Source organism: Thermobia domestica, chromosome 5 (assembly GCF_964235325.1).
Source record: "Thermobia domestica chromosome 5, izTheDome1.hap1.1, whole genome shotgun sequence".
Classification (NCBI taxonomy): Eukaryota; Metazoa; Arthropoda; class Insecta; order Zygentoma; family Lepismatidae; genus Thermobia; species Thermobia domestica.
The window spans coordinates 101,539,074-101,553,659 of record NC_137458.1 but is presented as its reverse complement, the minus strand read 5'-3'; positions in this window follow the sequence as shown (position 1 = coordinate 101,553,659).

Genomic DNA, 14,586 nt, shown 5'->3' with positions numbered 1-14,586 from the left:
CTTCGCTTCGTTGCATGTCAAAGTGAGTAGCCTAAAGTAATCAATGCCCGAAAGCTCATGTATGTTGAAAATTTGATTGAGATGGGTAACGAGCTTCAAGAGTCACAAAAGCAGTCATTTTTATTTTATATTTTACATATATCTACCCCTCTCCCAACCCAATGCTGGCTCGTCAAACTGAAACGTTAAAATACACCAAACTCTCATACAAGTTCAAAATTTGATCGAGATTTCTTGTATGGTTCACAAGTTATTAGTTTTATTAGTTTTTATTCATGAGTGCTAATTAAAATGAGGTGGTTGAGATTCAATTATGTGTAGTTTGCGAGTATAATTGAAGAAAATAATTTTAGTTGTTCTAAGGATATGTTCATTAGGTTACAAATATAACAACAACCCGTTTAGTCCCTCCCTTTTTTCCTACAACCGTATTTTATAGCATGTTTCTTACAATAGAAACAATGTTTCGTGTGGTTTTCTTTTTGTGCTGGTGGAGGGATTGTGCATTGGAAACTGCTACCAGCTCTTTAAAGCATTAATGCAAAACTGGAGCCAGTCCTTCTGTTACGGGATAACGCTAATACACACATGGTGAGGATGTCGCGTTAAACAACGTCTCACAGTTTAACATCTCACAGATTTCAGTTTAACGTCTCAAGATTATACTTCTTACGCTAAGGGAAGCACAATTATTAAAGCAAGAGAAAGAATGGAACAATTCGTGGAATGAGAAATGGGAGGAAACACGAATGATTCGAAAAAACTCAGGGACACACTGCTGTCCACCACAACCTTACTTGGTCGAGAATTGAACCAAGGACCCATGAATTTCAAATACCTCGCACTGATATATTAAAAGAGGCCTTGTGAGACCACAGTGAACTTCGTCGGGGACGATGCAGTACTTCTAAAATGCACATATAATAAATGTCACAAAAATAACTAAGTTCAAAAGGAGTGAAATGCAATAGTCTTAACTACAGAATTAGCTTGTTCTTCAGTACCAGTTTCATTTTGATATGTAAAATAGTTGCCGGGTAGCATCAGTTTTTATATTAAAATAGTATTAATCTTTCTCAATTCTTGAAAATCTACGTATAAGGGTAAATATGATCTGGTTGAGCTCCACAAAATGGATTGAAGGGTGTGTTCAGTACCAATATATACAAAAGCAAATAAGAAGAAAATGTGAATGTCGTCTGTTGGCCTGTGGAGGATAAGACAGTACACAGTCCTAGGACCTTGCAACACAGCACAAGTTGCAGTTCTCCTGTTGTAACAGCACCAGAGCAAGAAAAGCCGCTTCTATCCAGAAACAAATCTACACAACAACAGGTTTCTCAAATTGTAGTTTTCCTTTCGTGACAGCAAGGCCGCCCCTAGCTGGACAATTTTACTGCAACGTCTTGTAATTTCTGCTATATTGTATTATAACACTTCGTCCCTTGAAGAAACGACGTTTTATAACAGTACGACTTCGCGCGTCCCGGATAATCCCATCACTCGGCGACTCCCGTAGAGCCTTAACGGTTCCTCATCTCCAAGCAATGCAGCCATGGACTGAATTAAATGTGAGTTCAGAAAATATAATGCCTCTCTCTCCGCCAGACACCGAATGACTCCGATAAATGCATTTAACCTCACTGTTTACCAGCGGCGTAGCGTAAGAGAACGCCCGTATGCCCGGCATCCCCTGTTAATAAGAAAAAAGTACGTATTTCATTATATATAAATTGTTTGCTTGTAATTATCACAATTATTTCCACTGCAATCTTCTGGCGCGCTCTCTCGACTTACTTTGATAAGAGGAACCTACGCATGCGCGTCGCTCAGATGCACATTTTCTGTCTTTCCTCCTTTCGTATGCTATTTTCCTCGGGCTTCCAGGTCTACTGAAACCATCGGGGTTTTCGTCTGCTTTCTGTTGAATGCGCATGAGCAAAACTTCCCTTCTCACTCCTCTTCATCCCTTGCAACCCAACATTTGCTTTAGATATACGCTGGCATATTCAAGTATTTCCAACTGTATATATTTTGAACTAAGCTATAGTTTCTGAACAGAACGTACGAGCCCTATATAAAGGAAATAGAACAAAACGGAAATGGTTAGTTCAACGCATTTTTGAAGCATGCCGGTTATGTAAATAATAGTATTAAAATAGTTATGCCTTAATCGCAGCTAAATGCATCGTAATTGTAATCTTCATCGTAAAGGAGCTCAAAGACACAGGCATAAATATAAAGCATTCTGTAGAATTACGGTCACCGATCTAGTAGGACAAGAGAGCCACCACTCCCCGTCACTCGCAAAGATTGTGCCAGGGCCTTTCAGTCACTGGCACAAATCTCGGGGACATAAGGGGAACATGTTCCCTACAATCTTGTACACTTCCCCAATAATCCGATTTGAGATTGTGATGATGATTTCTATCCGACTGCCACAAACGAAACTGATGTCCTTTGACTTGTTTCATTTTTAAAAAAGAATCGTATTCTTTAATATTTCATTGTCATTAATTATTAGTAGTCTATTTTCAACTATTTGTTTAATTCCTGTAACAATTCCTATAATGCTGTTGTGGTAATCATAATTTTGCTCAGATAAGAGTATTGTTGCGCCAAATATAGGCCTGATTGCTTTTCTTTCATAGTTTTGGGGAAGTCATTATTTGTATTGTTATAAAACAAATGTCCTAAAATTTTAATGTGGATCATTGTGGATGCGTAAGTAGAAACATGTCAATTATTATTATGCATATATTCAAATTTCAGAATGTGCTCACGGCACTGAGTTGTAATAATGATATGTACCACTATTTCATCTACATCATTTGGTATATAATATACGAGTACAACAGGTTTACCTCAAAAATCTAATTCATCTACTGTAATATGAGTCTCTTCTCCTCTCCCCCCACAATAAGCCTTAAAATGTACCCTCCTGCCGATGTTATATACAACTCTGCTTCCCTAATCCTCCACAGCATTTTTTTCAACTTCATAAATATTTTGAACATCGTTAAAAAAATGAAAAGATTATGGGAACAGTCTTACCCATCCCACGAACGTTGAAGACAGATTTGCGCCCTTGACTTCAGTATCTGGATACAGAAACAGGCCCCCAGAGTTGGTTTAAGTGCCTTGTATATACATCTTCAAATGATATATACAATCAGGCCCATATTCACGAACGGGCGTCTGAGTTCCGGACCCAAGATGACAAATTTCTAGGGGCGATATATATATATATATTTTTTTGAAAGAACGAGATTGACGTGTGGTATGTGGAGAAAAAAGCCGCCCACGAGAAAGAAATGAAGGGAACGATACTGGAAACAATGTTCATACAAAAGTGGGGCCTAGTTTTCTCGTCACAACGGTAGTAGCAAGAAGGAGCTGAGACAATTGGTTTTTAAATTCTAACATAATCCACGCATTCGCTTCTCTATGCCCCACTAGACCTCCAATTAGGGGAGCTTCCTCCTAAATTTTGTATAATCCTATATTTCTATTCGAAATAGCTATGTATTGCTGCTTGCAGTAGTACTATATCGCACAAATAACTAACTTTGGCATCCCCCTTTCGGAATATCACGCTACGCTACTGCTGTTTACGGTCCGAATTCGGGAAGCTATATCCGTTAGAAAATCTAAAATGCAGTATAAAGAATAGGTGGAAAATCATCTACTCCCAAATACTTGTTACAACAAACATCATGCACTTACATTACGGCTACTCTATTTTTGGAAACAAAACAAAAATCACAAAAGTTTTCGTCCCTATTTATCATTAAACTCTAACATACCAGAAGAATGACAAGATATATTCGTACTACTTCGCCCCAATTGTGTAATTAACTCGTAGAATATGAAGTGAACTCGCCAAATAAGTTCAGTGTCTCATGTCTGTTTCGCACCTGAGTAAGTCCGATCTCGAAGGATTCGTCTTTCGTTCTTTTGTTCTCTGTTTAATCTACCAGCGATAAATGCTCATTCCGTCACTTCTAGCAGGAAACAAAATATCTTCTCAGTATCTACATCGTAGCAAAATTATTATTATGATCGATTCAATGTATAATGAATTGTATAATAATTTTCTCGGAAGACTGTTCACTCATGTCCCTCTTCCATCTTGGTTGATAGCACCTCTTATCTTCGTCCACCAAAAGGTATCGCGTTCTCACCTGCCTTATGATTACGAAACACGGCGTGGTAAAGTTTCACTTTTAGATTAATTAGTAAAGTGCAAGTAAACTTCACCAAAACTGTATGTAGTCACAGTTTTCGTAAACAACTTTTGGAATATCAAGCACAACTTCGGCTTTTCTAGTACAATTAATATTGATCAACACATTGGGAACAAGATTTTACAATTATTTTTTTCCTAATTTTTGCGTAGTCATTCTTCGCACCAACACATACACAGATATTCGATTGTTCACTTCTCCGTTCACTCTTCTTATTATTCTTCTACCACTGCTTTATTTAGTACCACAAGGTGGTAGCATAATCTAGGAGTGGTACACACAAGGCAAACTAAGGAATTTGGATTATCTCCATTATTGAGCACCAAGCGCAAAATTTGCGTTTGAATGAAAAAAAATCAAGGGTAAAATTGGAGCTGTCAAATTATAGCTTCCGTAAACTGGTCACTATCTTTTGAAAATAAGTCACTATCTTTTGTTAGTTCTGCTATGTTACATAGGGTTAAAAAAACAGTGCTTGTAAGCTTTGGTGATAATCTTTTATAATTTTTCCTGTTAAATATATTCGAAATCTTCTTCTGCTCCTGCTACTGTGTCCAATCGAAAGCTAAACGGGCGTTGGAACCAGAACTTAACATACCCCACTAAGTGCTCGGTAAACTATGTGTATGTATCATCCAAGATGCAATTTTTATGCTTCACACCCCCCTCCCCCCGGATGTGTCGAATAGCTAAGAGGATAATAATGAAAAAGTGAAGATAAAACGTACGCACGCAGGCACGCACTCGAGCCGATGTGTGTAATTCAAACCGGTACTGGCACTAAAACCGAAGTCCAATTAGAACCGAAACAGCAGTTGGAAATTGAACTACTGAGTCAGCACTGCCCCAGACTCATGATGTTACGATTATTATTATTTAATTTCTGATTCACTACGTTAAATAAAGGTGCCATAGTTTTTTCATACCAAGGAAACGAGTAACACCGGAAGACATTGTAAGTTATTTATTTAATGAAAAAATGCCATAGTCTTTCATAGCGGTTACAAAAGGTGTCACCAATGCCGTAGTCGTTCTGCTATGTTCATAGTCTTCTAGAATAAATAGGAGTTGCGAAAATGTGCTGCTGCTGTGCTGCTGTGTTTTATGCTTGTGTCGAATTGGAAGCAAAACTTACAATGGGACCGGAACTGAACGTTCAACACGAAGTGCTACGTGAACCACCTGTATGAGTGTTTGAGAAAGAGATAGCTGAAATACAAGGTTTATGTTTTACGTACTGTAGATATACAAAATAGCTAAATAAGACGCTATTAATGAAAAGGTGGGATTGAAACCGACCCAACCGCGAGCTCAGAGCAAATTACTGAGCCACTGCGGCACACGCGAGTTTGTCATTGTATATTCAGTAGGGAATGAGCAGTAGGTCATAGTGTTTCATAATGTTTAGAAAAGTGCTCGTAAAAGCCTACGAAACGTCGCGGATCATGTTCATAGGTGTTGCAATGTTTGTTGTTGTGTGGAAATGGAACAAAAACTGGCACTGGTACCGGAATTGGAACTGCACATACGTCACTAAGTGTTCCGTAAGCTATGCGTATGTGCATGCGCTGAAATGTTATGCCAGCTAGGCTAAAGGAGACGGTAATTATGAAAAGGGGAGTTTATATACACCACACAAGAGTTGAGACCAAAGAACTGGGACAACGCGGCCTTTGTTAATACCTACTCTACTATAACAAATAAGTGCGCCAGAGCTTTTCTTGACACCAAAATAAATGGTCGTAAAAGAGTGAACAACATTGGCCTTTTATGTTGTAGTCCCCTCTAGGGGTTACGTAGTCTACTGCTGTATGTAATTGGAACCTGAAATGGAATATCTATATTGCAATATCTGTGTGTATGTGTTTACGCTGCAAAACCAGATAAAGGGTGTTATTTTTAAAATTCTGCTTCACTAAGTTAAATTGGCTCTGTTCCATAGATTTTTTCACACCAGAACAAATGAACGGGTATTACGGTGGACATTGATGTTACTTAGGGAATGGGCAATATGTCATAGTCTTTTATAATGATTAAAGTACGCCACCACCAATGTCATAATCGTTCTGTAAGTGATTATAGCCCTCTGTAGGGTTGCGAAATATGCCAGAGTCTTTGTAGTTTCTGAATTTCTACATGTGGTCATAGCCTTTCTATACAGGGTGAAATTTTTACTTTGTTCAGCAAGCGATCATAGACTCCTCTAAGGTTTGCTGCTATGCCGTGGTCTTTCTTGAGTAATCTCTACAATAAGTCAAATCTTGGAAAAAGTGGTCATAAAAGGATATAGTCATTCCGCTATGTTCATAGGTGTTGCGTAGTCTCCTCACGTGTTATGTAACTAAAACCGGAACTAGTACTGTAACAGAGTCGGAACAGGAACATTTTGTGCATGCGCGGTCCACCGCTCTACTAACGCACTTATTCTTGCGACGAGCTCCTTCAAGTCTTGGCGTAAATGAGACCCGATTGCTCTAGATTCGTCATTCTGGAGACACCTAATTACAATATAAATTATTTCTGTACAAGTAATGGGTGGAAGCCGGAGGTGCAGCGCCGAAGAAAGCAAAGACGATAGTATCGACCGGAAATGTCATGGTCAGTGTATGTTGGGATGCGAAAGGGATTATGTTAATTGATTACCTTGCAAAATTGACAACTATTACAGGCGAATATTACTCCTACCTTCTTGACCAGCTGGATGACAAAATTCGCGAGGTGTATCTTGAAGAAGAAAATCATCTTTCACCAGGACAACGCACCTTGCACAGGGTGCGTTGGCGATGAGAAAACTGCGGGATTTGGGGTACGATTTTCTCGAGATCACCTATATTCTCCTTGTTTGACACCATCGGAAATCTATCTGTTCCCAAACTTGAAGAAATTTCTTTCTTGGATGCGCTTCACATCGAATGAAAAAGTTGAGGGGTTCGGGGATGACTATTTTCACAACCTTCCAGACTCTCACTTCAGGGAAGGAATACTGATGGAGAAACGCTGGAGCAAGTGTATTGAAGTTAGGGGAGATTATGTCGAAAAAAACAATTTTTGAACTGAAATTCCCAGTTTTTCATGTCAGGCCAAGAACTTTTCACCCCGCCCTCGTATATATATATATATATATATATATATATATATATATATATATATATATATATATATATATATATATATATATATATATATATATATATATACTGATATATAAAATGTAATATACATTGCAGTATTTTATCGAAAATAAGTGTGTGTATTTTAAATCTTGTTTCTTCTTTCGTTCATTTTATCGTTTTTTATTTTACTTAATAACAAATGAATGAAAACAACTATATCGGAATAATGTCAGGTTCAGACTTATTGTACAGACGCAAATATTAGGAAAAATTTAAAAGACAAATCTGTAATAATATTTTATTATTCTATTGTATAAATATTCGAGATATGTTTTGTTGTGCATACTTGTATGTATGTATACTTGTGAAATTCATAAGTGAATATCTAACCTGTCAAACACGGATTTGTTCATAAAAAAGCCATTAATTTCTATATATAAACTCAAGTAATAAGAAGTATCTGAAGTCAATGTGTTCTTTGATGATATGTAAGTATAGGAGTACCAGATAGTTAAAGGATCCTCATATTTGTGAAATTAACGTTGTAATGTGTTACCTTATTTACAGAAAAAAATGCAAGGAATCAAAACATAGCGGAATATTGCGTATAATATCGTTACAAACGTACCAATACATAATCAAACACCTGAGGTAAGTATTTTATTACTTAAATACTGTGTTGCGGTTTTCTCTTTTATGTGTATACCCATCGTTGCTGACGCTCCTACTCTCTCCAGACGCATTCCCTTACTACGGCTCGGACTTTCAGAAGGTTCCGTCCAAGAGTTAGTTAGATAGTCTTAATGTTTTATTTGGCACCCTACCACAAATTGATAAGTGTCTTTTGCACAATAGTGCTTATTGTGTATGGTTATTTAAGATACAGAGAAACAATTTACTAAAAATGAACTACGCTATATAATCAATGAAGTATGAGTGTACGATTGGTGTATGAGTGTACGATTAATATGAATTTAATATCAAATGAATAAAACATCAGCGTTTGAAAGACCACTATGTAGCGTGTTTAGGTTTAAAGTATAAAACAACAACATTCAAAGCATTCTTCCATTCCGTTTTCTAGCGAGAAGCATACTTTGAACGATTCGAACGTAGGAGCGAAATCTCTAGCTCTAGAACACATTGAAACGCATTACGCTTCAATACTGTGTCGGCAAACGTCTTTCACGTAATGTCAATATCTTCCAGTGATCAACAGGTAAAGATGTCGCAACCATGTGACTACAGCTGATGGCATTTCTCAAAAATTTGTTGCACATTTTACAGAAGTGTGAGGAAAAGTCATTAGTAAGAAGAACATGATCAATTTAATTCTAACATTATACTTTCTGGATTTGCGAAAGAGCTCTAATGGCGACGAACAGGTTGTGTGACACTGAGAACATTGCTTTGAGAGACTCAATTTTCTTGCAGATATCACTATGAAAGACCAGAACCAACATGCTGTCTAACTTCATATGTTTCTAGATACTTGGAAACTGAGTGTTGCGAACACAAATACCTGTTGAAGACTCATTAGTTAAATTCGTAACTATAAATGCGGTTCCAATTCGAATGTCAATATTTTGTGTGAAAAGCGATAATTCAGTTATACAAATTGTAATACGAAAAAATAAAGGAAGTAAATATAATCCGGAATTATTGTCTCAAAATATGTAAGAGGAAATCTCCTCACTAGATATAACTATTGTTTAAATTTGAAAAAGAATATATAACGATGATAAAGAAAAGTTCTTTTAAAATTATAGACTGTTTGCTTGTAGAAATTTGCTCAAATATATGATAGAAAACAATTTGTCTCCCACACATTATTAACCTTTTATGTACTAAAGTTTCATCTTGTCTTTAGTACTTGATGGGAGTTACAGCTAAATCGCAAAAACAAACAGGCATCGTATATCTTTGAGAGATTTGTGCTGATTTCTCACAAATATTTCTGATTTGGGATCTATGCACTTGAGATATTTTTCGAATCAAAGTTAATTTTTATGCTACTTAGATATTGGCATCATACTATTCCTATTGTGATATATTTTAAAACGCATTAATTTCCACGGTATGTAGCTTCAAACATTTATCTGTTGTTCATCTCTTTAAGAACAACATACGCTTCCAAAACTGTCTCTATTGTCTTGTTGAATGAAAAACTCTTACAATCATACTGTATCACAATGAGTTCTGTGATATTATCGATTATTGTTTCAAATTTTCCTCTTCTTCCATATTATACTCCTTATTTGATACAAAGCACACAAGAACAAAAAACATACCTTTCATAAATAGCAGGCACTGTGACGTGTAGTGACACACACACACACACCTGACTACCTTCGATAAACATGTCATAACGCGTTCACAACGTCTTCAATAATTGGGTCGCATACTAGTCATCGAAAACATATCTCATCACGGTTACAATACAGACGTCACATAATACCTTTCACATCAAGACTTGTGAAAGTCGTATTTCATTTTGTTTATACAGGCATCTCTATGGGTATATGTTTCAAAGCATTATCTCATTAAAGATTCAACATAGAGAGTATACAGATTTTCATCCTACGTTGTGGAAACATTAAAAAATTATATTAGAAGCTTCCGTTATTAGATTATGTTCAATCAATGGAAACCAATACGTTTTAAAACAATCATATTCATCTTAGCAACCCAAAGAACGTACCCAGGGCGAAAAGTTTCCCACATGGGGTGCTTACACTTAGCAACACGATTTTGCATGAGAATGTGTTTCGCTATGAGAGTCATATATCGTTTCTAATCCAACGTTTTAAAAAATACAAGAAATACAATATTTACATTAGCAACTAAGGCCAATTTAATACAATCTGCTGAGAAGCTTCGATCATTTGAATATCAGGCCTTCAGTTTATAACCTTCAGGCATTTCGTGGGAATAGGACCAAAAGACTAAATCACTTATGCTCTTCGGCTTTCCAGGAGGAGCAGGGACGGGGGGGTTCAAATAACTAGCCAATACACGGCGAGAAGACGAAGAAAAAGACGAAAAAGCGTGTTTCATCTTGATTCTTCAGCCGGTAGGCGTCCAAGAGTATGAGCATACGTATGCCAGCTTAGCAACAGCGCCCAGGGAACGTTCCCATTTAAAATTTAGGTCAATATCAAATTTGCTAAAGTGTAATATTCAATACTCCATTGGTAAAATACATAATTTTCATAAGGAAACTACTTGTGAATATTTTGCTACTAAAGAATATATAATTACGTAAAAATACAAGATTCAAAAGCTTTGAAACAATACATCAGAATAAGAGAAACAGAACATGCAATATTGTATTGATCAAGTATTATTCCCTAATAAGCTGTACCTTATTGTCATATCAACAATCCAGATCATACAATAACGAGCTATTGTCCTCAATTTTTGAAACGCCTATTAACAGGAATATTGGTGTTCATGACTTAATTAAAATGACATATCGTAACGGTCTCTGCAATTAGCTCTTCAAATATCAAATAAACATACTCCGTTGTTATTGAATATATTATTTGTAATGTCGTGTACGTATGTAGTGTCATATCCGAGATGTACTGATAAGAAAATTACTCCTCAAAATGAGTGAATTATTTTCTTCAATTCGTGCCAACTACACATGTCTAATAAGAGAGTTTATTAATTAGATCATTAAATCAGCAAGGATGCAGAATTCATCATTCATGATACTTGGACTAAAAATCTGAACCTGAAAGGAACTGTTTTATATTCTTCTCAACTTTAGATTGTTTTATTAAAGTGTCTGTAAGCAAAAGTAGCTGTGGGAAAGTGAGTTTGCGGTGCATATAAAGTTTTGTACAAGCTAAATTAAACTGAACTCGTTACGGTTTGTATTCATTACCTCAAGGTGTAATTTTCTTTAGAGTTGTCTGAAATAACGAATATACATATTAGACAATATTTGATGTATCTATGTATTCAGTGTTATATGTCATTAGGTGTTGTTCGATTAATTATAATGCCATACCATAAACTATATTTATGACTTGGTGATAATCTATAATACTCGTACTGACTCAACGGTGATTGATAGTTTAATATTATCGCGAAACGTGAGATGTTCTTATGTAAACATAAGCAATTTTTGAACGCTGCACTAACAACTTTATTTTTCAGTTGTTTAGTTAGTGTCTTACAGTTGCTTCGATTTAAGACTTTGTTCACTAACCAATTAACTTACTTATCTGCGTGAGTATATAAATAGCAAAGTTATCTATTGAACTGCTTATTCAGTTCTTATATCTATACGATACAATGGTGACGTGTTCTTTGCCACTACTCGATTTTTCTATTGTTTCCCATGATTTTGCTACAGTCTTTGCATTTCCATTTTATCAGAGCTGGTTATGTTGCAGTTACACATCCACTTGCAATGAAAGAAAGGGTTTCCCAGCACTTTTCATTTTGATTTCGTGGTGAATGACAAGTGTTTTCGCCTTTGGCAGGAGAGAGGTTTTATTAGACTCGCTGCTGAAAGACAACATAAAGCTCCATCAAATCAACAAATAACATCATCAATATCACAAAAGTTTAGTACATGGAAAGCTTTATAATTGATTTTCACTTTTAACAGGTTTTGTAATATTGTCTCCTGTTATATAACGTTCGGTTTTTCGTTTTCCTACGCAACTAAAGAACTGGATTTCATATACTTATGAAAAATGATATGAAACATTTCATTTTTACGCCCCACGATATATATATTTACATCAGCTAATGATTATGACATCAACCACTATTCGAAACTTTCTTGCACCCACTGGAAAACGTGAAGTATATTAATATTTATTTGCATATATTGTTATTGTAGACTGTTCCTATAATGCCCACCGACTCCGATTTTACAAAATTTGAGAAATAAATTTCACTTTTTATTTTGTGGTCAATTTAAGGCATTTTGTTATGCTACTATTAAGAAACCCATATACATCATATTACGAATGAGTCATTATAGAACAATTTCATGTGTTACACGCAGCCTTGGTACCAATCTTTCAAAGTTTCATTTACAACTTTTTTCCTTTTTTTCTTTTTTAACTGATTTTATGAGTAATGGTGCATTCAGTGTAAAGGTACAACAAGATTTTCTCTCTCCCTCCCTCTCTCTCTCTCTCTCTCTCTCTCTCTCTCTCTCTGTCTGTCTGTCTGTGTGTGTGTGTTTCTAGTTTCCCGCGTAACCGTGTGGATACTACCAGGTATACTTTCGTGTGTAAATATGCTAGTGTGTGTGTGTGGCGGGGGTATATGAAGTATTAATTGGGATCGCGTAGTGGAACTTATCGATATTAGTACGTACATACGAGCGGCCGTTACTTTACAAGATAACTTTGGAAGAATGCAATTTTTTTAATTTAGGGAGTTCCTCTAAAGGGAGTTTCTTAACGAAGGTGATTTGCCAACTGGAAGTGGTAGAAATTTGTGTTTCCGATTTTAACGGTGATCACTATAGAGCTTACAAAATTTGGACGAATACTGTGTTTGAATGTCATCATAATCTTTGAGTCTACGTCTCATATAACCTCGATGCACAAAGGGAATCCTAAACTTAAATAATTAACTAACTCGAAACCGATGAGAGTACAAAACTCAAGGTTTCGGCAGAAAACTAGCACAAAAATTTGGAATAGAAAAAGTATCAAGTATCCAGTTGGAGGGGGAAGGAAATGATGGGAACACGGACATAAGACCATAAAACACATTATTGAAATGACAGTCAGTGATGATTATAGATGTGGCTCTTGGACCTAGAGCTTCGAAATTCCATCTATGGCATTTCCCGAACTTGCACAATCGGAGTTAATAGAATTTTCAAAGTACTGTATTCATCCATCGTTTATTCAATTCCCCTGTCTGTAAAATTAAAATGAGCATTGGCTCTTATCGTGCTCAATATGAATTACATGTATTTTTGCCGTACTGCTTTTCACGTCCATTTAGACAGCCCCCCTTTTCAAGGTTCAATCAGAAATGGTCTCGTTTGTACATCGTCTGTACAGAAATGTGCAAGCGAAATTTTTCTTTTGAACACAAATAGGGGCCTGGCCAGAGCGAAAACAAAGTGGGGGCTGTCCAAATGGTAGCCTCCACCATGTCCAATTAAACCACAAATCGTTTCAATTGTTTCTACATCGTCTGTATTATCTGTCAGGAAAGTAAATGTACACCTCTTTTTCGAGTCTGGCATTCCTGCTCTCTATCCGTGGAGAGTATGAGAATTAAATCAATCAAATGTTCACTGAGGGGCAAAAAGAAAAGTTTAATCTGAATAAGACATTGCAGAGGGACACAAGATGTGAATACGAATAGTGTATAGTGTAAATAAAAGACGACACCGAAAGAGAAAGCCAGAAACAGCTGTTAAACTTAGAAAAAAAGAGTAAAAATTGTTGAAGTGGGAACATAAAACACAAATACAACAAATACGCCGACAACTAGACGATCATCAATCCATGATCTTGGTGTAGTGGTTAAGGTGCTGGCTTACAAATGCAAAGGTCGCCAGTTCGAATCTTCGGTAAAGACTTTTTAAAAAAATTTTGTTACTAATACATGCAGCTCATGAGAGATGGTAATAGAGGTCGTATTTAGTCTTTCGTAGCAATTATTATTGGTAATGTTTAGTACTGATAATATTATTTTGTCTTTGCGTATTGCTTTTATTCTTTTCTTCATTTCAAAAGAGAAGAACATCCGAACAAATGCCACAAAAATTCCTCATATTTTGAATGTAAACGCCATTTGCAATTAGTAAAGAATAAAAATTGAACCTTCCGATGTAGCTGCAAAAAGTAAAAAGACAAACATGGAAGTGGAGTTTTCGAATCCATACTCATGGTTATTAAAAATACAATTTCTACATGCCTTACACCTCCCGACCACGTTTCTACGTTAGCAAGTAAGAGGTTTGTGTTTAGGTTAGGCTGGTCAATACGTTTTGCAAAGGGGCCGGGTTTAGCTCTGACGCACCACAGGTGCGAGAAGGGAGCAAAACACTTTTTCTCTCTCTCTGTGTGTGTCTATTTATCTGTCTATCTGTATATATATATAACGATATTTGTGAATGCCATAACCACCCTAATTTTCAGCGGATTGAGACGAAACTTAACACAAACGTTAATTGTTGAAATGTATTGATGAGTTCGTTAACCAGAATAATCAGATGAAAATGTTCAAAA